Source organism: Carassius carassius, chromosome 46 (genome assembly GCF_963082965.1).
Source record: "Carassius carassius chromosome 46, fCarCar2.1, whole genome shotgun sequence".
NCBI lineage: Eukaryota > Metazoa > Chordata > Actinopteri > Cypriniformes > Cyprinidae > Carassius > Carassius carassius.
In genome coordinates, this window is record NC_081800.1 from 20,509,038 (window position 1) to 20,521,460 (window position 12,423).

The following is a 12,423-nucleotide window of genomic DNA, read 5'->3' on the forward strand; positions in this document are numbered from 1 at the left end:
CCCATATAAAAGAGAAAAGTTTAGCAATAATTATAGTTCATATTTATCATTTAAATGTCTAAATATGTTACAAATGCTTTTTGTGCTGAATTTACATTTTGTTATTTAGTTAATAATATAAGTTGGGGTATCACCATCATTAAGTAAACTCAAACTCTTGTGATAGTTGTAGGCCTAGTCTTTATGTGACTGGATGGGGCCAGTAAGGGATAGTCTTGTTAGCACTAGGGCAATCATGTTAATTATTTTAGATGCTCCCAGATACATCTGCTGTGCAACTCAGCTTCTGGCACCTTGAAGAGAATGAATGGTGTACATTCACATTTTAAATCCAAGGCATGAGAGGCCTTTGTCCAGATCTGGTGGTACTTAATGTTGAGTTGGAGTAATAGGAAAATATTAGGTAATGGGGCTGCATCTGGGTCAGTTTTTAATTTCATGGGCACTGAAAAGGGGTGTTATGTCTGTAGGATATTGCCTAGATGTTGTCATACATGAAGGGGCATTAACAAGTGGAGGCGGTAGCCAAAAATGTCTTAACTAGCAGTGCTGAAAGGTTGGAATGCTGCTTTTTTTCAAAGCCATCCAGCACATGTAGCTATAAATGTGTGAGAACACAAATACCTTGTACTGTACACATGTGATCTTTTGTCACAGGTTTTGATTACTTAAAGGAGTTCACTTCCAGAATGAACAGATAATGTTGATCAACTGATGATCAACTGTTAGTATATAGGCTACTAACATTTTTCAAAATAACTTATTTTGTGTTCAACAAAAGAAAGAAACTCATACAGGTTTGAAACAAATGGAGGGCGAGTAAATGATGACAGATTTTTAGTTTATGAAAGTGAACTACTCCTTTAAAGCGATAGTTCACCGAAAAATTTACATTTTTGCAATATGTGCGGTTTGCTTTCTTTTGTTGAACACAAAATGAGGTTTTTATAGCAAAATGTCCCTGTTCAATACAAAATAGAAAAATGAATGGTGACCACAAGCCTGTCATGCAGGATATACTGAAACTATCCTAAATTTAAATTTCAGACTTTTCTTCACACAAAGCTATCTTAGAAGCCTTGGAATAAAGAATCGTTGTCCGTTTCACTTCCCCATTTCCCATTCAATTTCATTGCATAGAATATACAGTGTTCCTTAGAAGAAGAAAAAGTTTTGAATGACATGAATGCAAATAATGACAGAATTGTCATTTTTGAGTGAACTGCTTTTACGTTTTCAGTGTATATAAAGGGTGCAAGTATATACAGAAAGTGATAGCGCACTATTTGGTAGGCAAATGAAATTTGCAGTACTTGGTTGTTCCACTCTGAGTCAAGAGGTTTATCATGGATGACTGGAGTCTAGAGAATACTCAAAGCATCTTAGACACTACATGAGTCTTTCATCTGTGTCTCAGAACATGTCTTGAGGTTTGTCACACTACTGAAAAAAACACTTCTCGGTAACAGGATATCACACACTGAGCTCTGAATTGTTGCCCCACAAAAGAAGCTTTCTGTAAACATTTCTATTGCAAAACCAGAAGCATTAGGTTAATATTTCTTGTGCGGTTTTAAACAGAAAAAAAGCCAAATTGATTTCATAGTCCACTTCAGAAACATACATGTTTCCTATAGAGTACTATTTTACAATGTGACTTGTATGTTTGGTTAAACTTTTACTTGGACAAATTTGTTGGTGGGGGACTTTCATAATTGTGACTTCACTATGCTGCCATGGCAATAAATAGTAAGCACAACAAAAATAGTTTGAGTGGCTCATGCTGTACTTCAAAAAGCTGGGGAGCTGTATTAAGAGCATATACTGTTAAAATTATACATACTCATATTCATGTGCATTTGAAGATACTGTATATGCACAGGTGTTATATTCACATGATACCAAATACATGTCCTTCATTTCAAAGCCTGAGTGCAGAATTGCTACCAAGTTCAAATAACATTGTGAAGTTTGATTTTATTTGTTGATCTTAACATGTATTTAACTTAAAACAGATTGAATGTATGCATTTTTATTTTTAAAGAAATCTTTGAAATAAATGAAACTGCCAAGTTACCTGCATTTTGTCAGAAAATATTTGTTTTATTTATGCATGATGAGTGGCATTCATATAATTTCCATCAGTTCAGGTTAAAATCAATTTGAACAGTATTTTATTAGTAAGTTAGTCATTTCTCGCCTCATATATATCCATTGTAAATGCATTACTGTATAATTAAATATAATATATTTACAAAATGGTACATGTCAAATATTTTCTGATTATTGACATCTTCCTCATGACTTGTATGAAACCCTGAACATTCCATAAATGTATCGTTTGATTCTTTATTAGAGTTTTACTAAACAAAAACAAAAAATTTAAAGAACAAAGAAAATGTGAAAAGGGCAGGAAATGCCTTGTTCTCAGATGTTTGAACTTCAAAAGCAAGAACAAGAACACTTTTTTACTTTTACTTACATACTCGACTAGACTTATGTGGTAGTTATTTGATTTTAAAACAAAAAAGGCTGTTTCTTTGTTTTGTGAGCGAGTGAAGTTATGTTCACATTTGTGTTGAATGTATGGCTTAATCTCTCAATCTCTTATCAAGCTCTAAATGCACAAACAAGAGTGCTTTCTTTTTCATTCTCCCTCTCTGTCACACATCCCTTCACCTAACTTCAAAAAACTACCAAGCATCACTCTGAAAGGAAATGCCTCTAACGTAAAGACCTGCCTTCACTTCCTGCTACTTCCACTTATTGCCTTTATAGTAAAGACTCTGTGGTATTTCTTTTAAATAACGTTAACTTTTTCTTTTAAGCTTTTGAAAGGGAGGAAGTTTGGGAAGCTGATGTTGCTGATAGCTTCAGACTACTTATGTGAGTTAGCAGACAGATGTAAGTTTAAGGAAAGGGATTTTGGCTAGTGGGAGAGTTGGGCTTTCCATTTTACTTGAGAAGCAGAGCAAAAATTGACTTGATCTTTATAATTCTACAGATAATATTGTGACAAGAGTAAATATTTTAACAATCCTCCAAAACAGGATTAATAAACTTTATAGCATTAATCATCTATTATATCTCAAGTGCTTTTAATCAAAGTGATCAAATGTAGAGCCTGGCAGATAATAAATTGGCTTTTAAAAAGACCCTATAGACTAGCATTTAGGGATTTTGTTGGGTTCCTCTTTTGACTTGGGCCAGTAAGCAACCACCTGGAAACCACACAGAACACCCTAGCAACTGCATAGCAACACACTGGCATAGGGGTTGTGAGGTTTTTTTTTTTTTCAGAACACATAAAAATTGTCTCAGTTTTATAAATGTGAATCTCATACTGTGACCATACTGTTCTTTCTTTGGATTGTCTGTATTAATATTTAGCGTATGAGGTAGATGGTGCTCTGAACTTTTTTTTATGTTTAGTTTGTGTTTCTTGGACATCCTTCAGATTCTCTGAGTAACATTTGCATTTAGCTTTGGTTTTTCCCTGTTCTCTGCCACCCACCAGCTGGGAACCATATTCATATTGAGAAAACTCAATTACCTCTACTGAACAGTCAATAATTTAACTTGAAAATAGTTATTTTCATTGCATATTATAGTAAACATAACTTTAATTGAGCTCAGATTCATTCAGTTCACATCACCCAGGTTTATTCGATGGGAAACAGAAGAGAATATTCTTAATTCAGAGAAAAATAAAGTCCCTGTGGTGACGTTTGTCCCAGGAGTTGGGGTCAAGTTCAGATGGTGCAAATTTAGAAAACAGAAAATGCAGTGTTACTTATGTTTGACCCTGTGTCTCAAAGCACTCTGACTCTCATCTGTTGTGTCTAAAGTTTCACTGCACTATTTTCATTTCCAAACATATGCTGTAACGGTGGCACCACAGGAAACCGCTTTAAAATTACATTAAAGCGTGTATTGTTTCGAAACCTTCTTTAAAGAGCCACAAAATGGTTCACGACGCGTACTTGTGTTTAATGCACATCCTCTAGGATCCCACACTGAAACATGAGGCGTAGTATTCTGCACTGAACCCAAGCTCAGAGTTCGTCAGACAGCTAATAAGCCACATAAACACCCCACCATGTCATTTACAACACACATTTGTTGCATTAGCATAGGATCAGTTGTCATCCATACAAATGCTGTTTATGATTTATTTCAATATATTAGATGGAAATGTCCAAAATTTTGAGACAACTTCATTTAAAGCTTTTTCCATTGAAGTAGAATTAAGATTTTGACATTATTTTGAGAAGATCACCCACTTTTACACGCATGTTTAGGAATCACATAAAATGTGTGACATCATTTCACAGAAGAGGAATAGAACATTGGTTAGAGTCAGCAGCAGAGCGGATATGTTGACAGAGAGTGTAAAAAGGTCTATATGAAGGCCTTCAGGGTCACCTAAAATCCAGCAGAGGTGAGAGGGTGAGCACGTTTAGAGCAAAAATTTAAGTTAACGTCAGTTTAACATAAACTAACGTGTCTTGAGCTCTGTTCCCAATCCTAAAAAACTGCCTACATAAACCGCATCATGGGTGCGCTCCCTGTGTTTTCAAGGGGCAAGTTCGCTTAGCTTGCACAATACATTACACAATGTATTTGAGATTATTGCGAAATATACATGCTGATTTAAAACAGTGTATCATAGATTATAATAAAGGCAATCCCAAAATTTACTGCACAACAGTGCAATTCAAGGTGGATTACGAAGTTAATGAAATATATATATTTTTAAACAAACTAATGCTTTTATTTTGAAGGGATACATTAAACTGATAAAGATTAAAACATTAATGATGTTACAAGTGATTTCTATTTAAAATAAATGCTGTTCTTTTGAAGTTTCTAATCATAAAATAACTGAGCAACATCAAAAATAAAACTTTTTTTTAACTAGATTGGAGTAATGGCTGCTGAATAATCAGCTTTGCCAACACAGAAATAAATAACATTCTGAAATATGTTAAAACAGAAAACAATTAAGTTGAAGTGTTTTAAATCCAGCCTTGGTGAGCATAGAGCCTTTACATTAAAAAAATAAATAAAATCTTACCGATCCCAGTACTTATTTTATTCATATTTTATATTATTAAATATTTTATTAAATTCTAAAATATGCAAATAATAATAATAATAATAGTTACATGTAATTAAAATGGACTTTTTATTCAGTATTTGTTCCTTTAACTTTTAATGCTTAGAGTTGTGTGTAGTTAGCTTACAACATGCTACTGGAAAACTCAGTTTGAATCCCTTTTGAGTTGTTGAGTCTCCTGAAATGCAGCTCAGTAGGTTTTGGACCAGAGCTTTTGTTTTTTGAGACTCAAGGTTCATTTTAATGTTTGCTCTTCTCTTTAAGCGTAAACTGAGAACATACGAGACAAAATCTCTGTTAATCTCATAACGATCTCTGGTCACTTGCTAATGAGCTTCTTTGAATTTGTACAATTGAGTCAAACACTTAATGACATACTTGCCATTTTTCAAATTCTTATTTTGAATGGGTTTGGAACAAAATAAACATACTTGACTGTATTCTATAAATAATTATTTGTTTTATAAGATTTGCAATTCAACAATTCAACAGCTTCCCCTCATGGACTCCACCAACAATGCCCTTCTGTGTTTTCTCATTGGGTTAAACCAAGTAAGAAGGCAGGCATGAGGCCCACTGAGGAAAAAAGATGGAGTATGGGTAAGTGTGTTTGTATGTGTGTCTTTTAGGGGATACCACAGGGGAACCCTCTGTCTTAAACCCCCAACACACATACTCATGCACACATAAATAAACACAGATCACCACTGCGGTCATTCCACATCCATGGGCTTCTAAAGTTAGAAGTATTATGCCCAAAAGAATGGCGAGCTGTAGACCAAAAATCCTTTCACAATCAATTAATTTCCATTCAGAGTCCTCAAATTGATAATGCAACTGTTGCATTTTAAAACTGCAGAAATGGCATTTTAAGCATATGAACACAGTGGATATTAAGGCATATGTTCAAATTTTGCATAATAATAATTTTATAATTCATATTTTGATATATGAAATGTTTATATTCATAGTTCATGACTGAATACTACAGTCAGGGACAAGAGTAAAACAATAAAATTCCGTGATATTTTAGTCTTAAACTGAAAACTATTCAAAACGAAGCCCGCTGATAGGTCACTGCTTCTGTGTGTTGTGTTTGGCTCTGAAGCATTCTTTAATGCTCTGTTCCTTGGATCCTGTGCAGACATGGTTCTGCCATTTTTGGTGAGCAAGATTGTTGGCACTCAAAATGTCACCATAGTCTAAGAGCATCGTAGTAGCCCAACTGCAATGAAACACGGTGTTCTCTGGAGTGACTCACAGCATTTTTTAACAGCCTTGTAACTATGACTCTCAGAATATGACAGAATCTTCCTTATAAGACCATGCTCACAACAAAACAAGGTGAAAAAAGCACCTTATATAGCTGGCAAAAAAACGTTATGATTACAATATTGCATATCTGCGTGGTGAATAATTGGACAAATGGACAATTTATTCTGTTAGACTGTTAGTCACTTGTAGGTCATCCTCCACCCTCTAAGAGCAGTTGTTTGGAATATGAAACCATTTAGGGTGCATCTCAAAGAAGCACTGGATTGGATCTTTTAAAACACTCAGGGAAGGCCTGATGAAGCATGGTTTACACTTCTTTTCTTTTGCAGGGTCGTGTTTCTGTGAAAATAAACCACAGTTGTCTACACAAACAAACTTGGGGCAAGGGGTGAGATGTTTCTTTTAATGGTGAAGTCCAAACTGACCATTGGAGTTGCATAGGTAACTTGAGATATGTCGGCCCTAAATAATGCCAGTTCACTTTTCCACTCCGCCTGTTGGGATGACCTAAATTCCCTATACTCATGCAATTTATTAGATAATTGTCAACGGTCTGTAATGTTTAAAACAGATGATGTACTGTATAATCAAAATGCATAATGTATATATCAAGGACTAACTAATATTTATTATGTGTGTGTGTGTGTGTGTGTGTGTGTGTGTGTGTGTGTGTGTGTGTGTGTGTGTGTGTGTGTGTGTGTATTCATTACCAGTCAAAAGTTACTGTTTGTATGTACAACAAGGCCGCTTTTATCTAAAACTGTAATGTTGTGAAATGTTATTTCAATTTAATATATATATATATATATATATATATATATATATATATATATATAATATGAATATATTTTAAAATGTAATTTATTTCTGTGATGACAAAGCTGATACATTTATATGATTTATTTCCACTTTATATTAAATACATATATATTGTATCATTATTCCATATCCTGCCTGAAATATTTAATCATAATAAATATTTTAGTATTGTGCTTCATTTCTCTGATGTCACCAAGCAAGTCTTGCTGATTAAATCTCCTGGTGAGGACACTTTGTGTACACACCATTTATGGTGTTAAATCCAGACTATATTCAATTAAATCAATTCACGTTTATTTGTATAGCACTTTTCACAATACAAATCATATTTAAAAAAATCATGAAATATGTAAGTTTCTACATTATATTTATGAGTAGATTATCAGTGGTGACTATGTCAAGGTGATGTCCATATTGCAGAAATGTACAGTAAAAAGCATGCAGTTAAGAGAGTATGTCTTAATCCCAAACATTATCGGAAAGGCTATAATTTTACACATCAGATGTTTTTCCCCAACAGTTCCCTGAATATTCACTTAAGACAAAACAGATTATGTTTACGTAAATACATAAATTCTGTAATTCATCAGATTCATCAATCACATGCAGTCAGAAGCGGCATTATGGCTCACTTCAGATGACAGTCAGCGTGAGAAGCAAGTGGAGAAAAGTTACTCCTCTCAGAAACAGTGGTGGAACGTATGACAGATAATGGAAGTGATCACCCGGAGCATTAAGAGGCACATATATTATGAATGCACAAGCTTTATTTGACGACTTGTGGACTGTACAACTGCAAAACCCGCTGACTGCAATGATAGAGCTTGGAATAGCCAGGACAATCTTTTATATAACTCTGATTGGATTCATCTGAAATGATGATGCCGTGAGGGTGAGTAAAACACAAGCTAATTTTATTTTTTGGGTGAACTAACCCTTTAATGAACTAATTTTTCTAAATTTAATTGTAGAGAATGTAACAGTACATCCGTCTAGATGCAAATTGTAATCTAAGAGATTCTGTATTCTGTTTTTTTGTCCAATAAATAATATCTCTTGTCTTATCCTAATTGAATAGGAGAAAAGTATTTGTTATCCAATCTTTTACATTTTAAACACATCCTGTTATCTTAGATAATTTAGAAGTTTCATCTGGTATTGTTGAAATATATAGTTGAGTATCATCCACAAAACAATGGAAACTAATCCTGTATTTTCCATGGGGCAACATGTACATTGAAAATAGCAGAGGGCCTAAGACAATTCCTTGCGGCACTCCATACTACACTGGTGTTAATTGAGAAAATTCCCTGTTTAAATAAGGAAGTGGTCTATTGTTCCTGTGTTGATACAGGAACAATCCATCACTTCCTGCTATTGTGTAAAGGAATGTTGCTCTGTTTTTGCTTTGTTTGGTGAGTCTGATGCTTCGCAGCTCTTCCATATTGGTGTTTTGTTTAAAAATATGGTGCAGTACATGATGTACAGTTTTGAACTGCATGGGGTGAAGCTTGTTTATGACTGCCTGTTCATATAAGGATGTGCTTCAGTCTGTTTAAATGCTACTACAATATCAGCCTCATATTTCCATTTCACAATGTTTTTTGACCATTTATCATGACACACGGCTTTGGTTTACAGCTCAGAGGATTGCCTCAGGGAGTCTGACACCACACGGGATTCTAAGATGCATGCAAACATCTGCTACTGTGAGAGTGTCATCTGCTCATTCTCATCTCTCCCAGAAGAAGGTCTGGGATTCAGACTGGATTGTTTGTGGCAGAATGGATAGAGAAAATGCGTGGTATGCAACGTAAAAACAAAACAACATTCTCAAAAATGTGTTTAGCAACTGAGAGGCAGCTAGAGAATGATGAGACAGTTGTGTTTCCTGCTGAGAGACAGACTCTGGTGGACTTAATGTGTGATGTTTCTTTAACACTGTGGCATGTGCTGCTCTACTCTACCAATTTTGTCTTTTATTGTTTTCTGCTACACTGGAACACCCAAGAAGAATGGGGCTAACCAAAAGATCTACACAGGTAAACTTTATGGTTTGCTATTTTAATTCAACATTCAGTACAAATCATTCAAATGCACCACAGGAAATTGCAAGATAGTTTTATTTTTTATATATATATATATATTTTTTTTTATTTAATAGAAAATATTTATTTATAAAATGCATACATTTATTAGTTTACATTTATATGTGTATATAATCCATAATCAGTTTATTATATTAATTAAAATTATCATATAATTATCAAATAAAATTATATTAATTAATATACTTATTTTGTGTAATATTATGTAACTATATATAATATACATGTCTCTTTGATATGATTGTTTTATTATTATTTATTTATTTTTATTTTTTATTTTGTCTTACATTTTTTTGCAGAGCCCAGTTTGCAAACCCCTGGTAAATACTAAATCTGTTGAAATCGTCAGGGCTTTCACAGAGCACTAGGTCACCTTGAATGCTCCCTTTAAGTTTATTTGACATCAGAGTTGAAATAAACAAGAGCAGCTGGTAGCCAGTGAGAATCCATCACAGGTATTTTAGAGACAATGACACCTCACTATAAGACAGATAAACCTGAAGACACCCACAAGGACATTTTTTATATATTATTCCAATTGTATTCATCCAAAAGAAGAAAGTCCTATACACCTATGATGGCTTTTCCTATTCCTTTAATTCTTTCCTTGTATGGAAACTTAACAGTACAAGCCACTAAAAAAAAAAAAAGAAAAAAAAAAGAGAAAAAAACGAGACAGGCTTCCTAAGTACTTTTAGACCAACGGTGGTAACAGGGGTTCCATTAGCAGCTAATCTAAACTAACCAAGAACAAGAACAGTTTTTAAAGCAGTAAAAAAATCTTCAGATGATTTGCTTAGGTGAGAGAACTGATTTTGTATTTGATATTTCATTCTTCTTTAGCATGTAAGCATTGAGAGACTATAAAAAAGGTTTTTATGTTGTATAACTGTTTACATGTTACAATTTTTGAGTGTTTGTTTTTAAATTATTGGACACTTACTGCATGCTGTGTGTGTGTAAGCCACGTTTATGTGGATCATAGTATATTTTTATTGCTAAACATAACCTTTTAATGAAAAGTCTCATGCAAACAGATTTTCGTTTGTGACTACAGGATGTGAGGCATTTATTCTCATGTGAATCAGCTCATCATCCTTCATTAAGGAAACACACTAACATCCAACTGTTTACACTAAACCAACCAAGCCACCACCTTGTATGGCCATCAGCATTTTCAAGAAGATTCAGCTGAATATTCTCCAGAGGCCTTAGGCTATTAGACTGCTGATTCAAGAGCATTAAATGATGTCTGCGATGAGTGAGAGGTTCAAAACAGAACACAGACACAGTTCTCAGCTTATCTATATCATTCCTAGCATCATACCCCCACTAAAAAAAAGCTAATACAAAGGTTCCCAGAGGAAGTGATATAGAGTCTGTTCTGACATGATTTCAATAGTGGAAAGGGAAAATGATCCCAGATCTGCTGATAAGAGGCCAGGGTAAGTGGAGTCATTCTGACAGGATCACATGAAGCTGTTCAGAAGTTGAATTTTGTATCTATTATGGCAGCTGACTACATAATAGTTGGGGTGGGGGGGCTTATTATCCCCTGAAAGTTCTTGGGAAATATGAGTCACAAACAATTATTTATACCTTGTAATATTCACACACCCACTGCTTGTCTCTCACATCTTTCCGTTCCTTGCCCTCCGAGTATGAGTAATTTTGGGCAGTCCTGTGGACACACTTCCCTTCTTTTTAACTTCCAGACAGTCAGCTCTGCACATTGGCAGAGAGGATTTAAATAGCTCTCAGACTGGGGATCCAGAAAGTACTAGCCAGTGTCTTAGCCTGACAGCAGAACATCATGTAACGTCTCACTTCATGAGAGATTGGACTTGGCGGCAATGTTATCAGTCTACATCCCATCAACCTCTTATTTCCTTTACAAAAGGTCTTCTTTCCAGATGTCCCGGCCATGACACAGTAGGTAAGCCTAGAGAGAGTAACGTTGTCTGGAGAATCTCTGGAGGATGTAAAGAAATAAACTTTAAGGAAGAGATCTCACATCACATTAACTTTTGTTTGTGATTTCCACAGCCATGGCAAAGAGAAAACAAGAGGAACCCCATATTACTATTCTCCTCTTCTCTATGTATATCCCTCATTTCTTTTTTCTCTGCTGTGAAAAGTCCTGCTCCACCATTTGCCAGAGGTCTGGCTTACATTATCAATTGGGCATAGCTCCCCTTGCGGTTCACACAGCCACGAGAGCCATCATTGCTCAGACCCCCGCCTGTCTTAGTGCCGTCCACCAATCGAAGCCTCCCAGCCCCCTACAGTCACACACACCACCATTTCCCTTTTTCCCAACAGAATATTTAGACTCTTGGCCAGAGCTCGGAACGTGTGCGTGAGCTAGAAGTTTGGAGTGTAAGCAAGCTGGTTGCTAAGCTGGAATCTGTGAGGAGAGCATACGCACTCATGGCTAACCCATCCTGTCATGTTCTGGCTGTAGACCCTGTGCTAAGGCTGGGGATTTTGGGGAAGGTCCAGAGTATTCAATTTTGATATCAGCATTATTGGAGACTGTAAAAGATGTAGCCAACACAGGCAAGAATTTGAGAGAGAGATATATGATGCATGATGTAAAGCTAATTTCAGTAAGAACTCAGGGACTTAGGGAAATCTGAATGAGGGAGTTTATAAACTTGGTGGACAGCCAGGTTTACTGATGTAATTCCAGGCAACCACTAGAGCTAGGTACGTCTTTGTCCTGTTCAGCTCAGTGCAGAGTTTGTCCCTCAGTTACATCTACATCAGGTCTTCAAATTCAAGTCTTTTGGCTCTTCCATTAACTGTAATATCATCTGGCATTTATGGTTCCCCACCAAAACAGCCGATCACACCACAGTAAAGCCATCTATCCTCTCATCCATGCTCAAGTTCATATCACCTCCCATCTCATATGTTTCACAGAGTCTCAAACAGTTGATCAGTGGTTTGGCAGGCACCAAGACAGGGTTGCTTTGATCCCACCGCTGAGTGCTCTGTCTTTTGAAATGTTTCCTTGCTTTCCTATACTTTCCTTAATTGCTTCCATCTCTCTCTGTTGTGGTGCAGTCAACACTGACTGCTACAGAATTAATGCAGGGA